Source organism: Mus caroli, unplaced genomic scaffold (assembly GCF_978045245.1).
Source record: "Mus caroli unplaced genomic scaffold, Mus_caroli_1 scaffold_12, whole genome shotgun sequence".
Lineage (NCBI taxonomy): Eukaryota > Metazoa > Chordata > Mammalia > Rodentia > Muridae > Mus > Mus caroli.
This window is the reverse complement of record NW_028227267.1, coordinates 86,810,716-86,813,161: the sequence shown is the minus strand read 5'-3', so window position 1 is coordinate 86,813,161 and position 2,446 is coordinate 86,810,716. Positions and strand designations below refer to the sequence as shown.

The 2,446-nt window shown below is 35.6% G+C and overlaps 1 non-coding gene across 1 annotated transcript; it reads right to left on the bottom strand.

Annotated features, from left to right (window-relative positions):
• Window positions 1-252: 252 nt before the first annotated feature.
• LOC115029295 (small nucleolar RNA SNORA17) lies at window positions 253-384 on the bottom strand. The gene has a single exon (XR_003834870.1). It is a non-coding gene; the product is annotated as a small nucleolar RNA SNORA17 (small nucleolar RNA).
• Window positions 385-2,446: the final 2,062 nt, after the last annotated feature.

The following is a 2,446-nucleotide window of genomic DNA, read 5'->3' as shown; positions in this document are numbered from 1 at the left end:
TTTATTTTCCATTGCTCTACCATTTCTGTATTCTTCTTAGTTTCACTCACAATCACTGAGTGTCTGGAGTCAGTCTTGATATGATCTCAATAGTCCTATGCCTCTTTCATGCATTACAGTGCCAGGCAAAGGTCCTTTCAGATGTGCTCTGCTCCCTCCCAGGTCTGTGCATATCTGGTGGTCATTCAGGCTAGTTCCCTGTCCCAGCACCATGAAACTAGTGGTGGTCTCAGGCTTGTTTTGTTTTCAGGGAATGCTAGGCTACTGATAATTCAGATGTTCATAGGTCAGAACACTGAACATAGACATAGGCTCTCTCTTCTCTACTACCTACCGATGCACATGTGACATAGCAGCCACAACTGCAAACCCTCTAGGAGTGGAAGAATTATGTTTTTTTAGCTTTATGTATTGTTTCTTTGTTTTATGGAGTTTAAATCTTTATTACTAGAAGTCATTAAACAATTTGTCCCTGATATATTCTGTTTGGAACTTAAATTTTCTTTTATGACTGAACTACTTCTAAAGGTAAATTGCTATAATTTTGCTGACTAGATTTTATATTTATAGTAGTTTACTATAGTTTTAGCATAGTTCCTCTTTCTGTCACACAGATTACAAAGACTGAAATAATTTTATTATAGACTTCTTGGAAACAATATTATAATTTTATTTCCTGGAATATGAATAGAATATTTTCTCCAAGTTGTCTTCCATCCCTAGTATTCATTGTACTCTACTGACAATTCTGCCAACTTTGACTTATATTTGATTCACTAAGTTTTCCTTTTACTGTTTTAACTTTTATTGTTTATAATACTACCTATATGCTTTTTTCTTAATTCTTTTAATATTGACGATTAAAATTTGGGCTTTACCTGTTTCTCTGCTGTTGTTGCTAATCCACTGAATTGAACAGCACAATTTTATTTGAAACTTTTTCCAAGTGAGCTGCCTTTTTTGCATGGAAATTCTTGTCCCTGTCCTCTTACTGGTGACCTGTACAATGGATGCAAAGTGCTGTCTTCTTATTGCTGGCTTGAACATTTTCTTCCTTCAATAATTCTTGCTGCCCTTCTACTTTGTGTGATTAGTCCCTCTCCCTCTCCCCCTCCCCCTCCCTCTCCCTCTTCCCCTCCCCCTCCCTCTCCCTCTCCCCCTCCCCCTCCCCTCCCCCTCCCCTCCTCTACCTCTCCCTCCCTCCCCTTCTCTACCTCTCCCTCTCTCCCTCTCCCTCTCTCTCTCATTGAATGCATATATATATATATGGTGAGGATACCTATGTTTGATCTTCAGTAACAAGGAGAAACATAAACAAAAACTAAACATAACTAGTGTAAGCTTTGAGCTTATTTACAAACCATATATATTCTCAATAGACATATTTTTCTATTATCAGATATCAGTAAAAGAGCTTTTCAGATTAAGAAGAGCTATCAATAGAGTTTCCGAAAACAGTTTGTTTATGTAAAAGAGATTATTAAAATGTGTGAAATATTTTAACTTATAACAAATGCATCCATAAAATTTGGTAAGTACATCTAAGAGCCAGTGTGCAATGCATGGCTGGGAGCTATTTTTAACCTGGGAAGGAGATGCTTAGTTTCCACTCAGCAGGGAAAATAACAACAGCAATAACAGCAAACTCCTAGTGCTAATCTCTAGACTCACTTTATCTAGGATTACTTTTTACCAGACAGAAATTGTTTAAATACATAGGAAAGCAAATAATATCCCTCAGTGTCTGCCCAGGAAAGAAGTTTTCCAACCCTCTGGCCTCTCTTTAGTAATTGAGGACTTTTAGCAAATGTATTTATATTTACAAAATACTTCAGTTAAAGAGCACTGATTTACATAGTGCCCTTTTCTAAGAAGAAGCACAAGAGATAATATAGTAATTATTTTAACTTATTTTCTTTCAGTAAAGAAAGAACTGTAAGAATGACCTGTTGTTTGCTTAGATATAAAATGAGGATCATTTTTTTCATCATTCCTCAATTGTTTGGCTTACACTACTATTTAATCAAAAAGAGAAAAAAAGAAAAAAAATCACGACAGAATTCTATGACTCTTAAAATGAAAGAACTTTAAGATTTCACTATTTGAAATATTGTCCATAAAAAATATTCAAATTAACACTCACTATTCTTTTCCAGAATGTATCTGATAACTGCATTGTAAGAAACAATGGTTTTTATAGTTACTAACATCATTTGTTCTTTTGTAGGCAAATAACATTTTAATGGGGAAATAACTAATATAAACATCTTTAAAGCCAGGCATGGTGGCACAAACCTTTAGTCCCAGCACTTGGGAGGCAGAGGCAGGTAGATTCCTGAGTTCAAGACCAACCTGGTCTACAAAGTGAGTCCCAGGACAGCTGGGGCTACACAGAGAAACCCTGTCTCAAAAAAACAAACAAACAAAAAAGTCTTTAAGTTTAAAT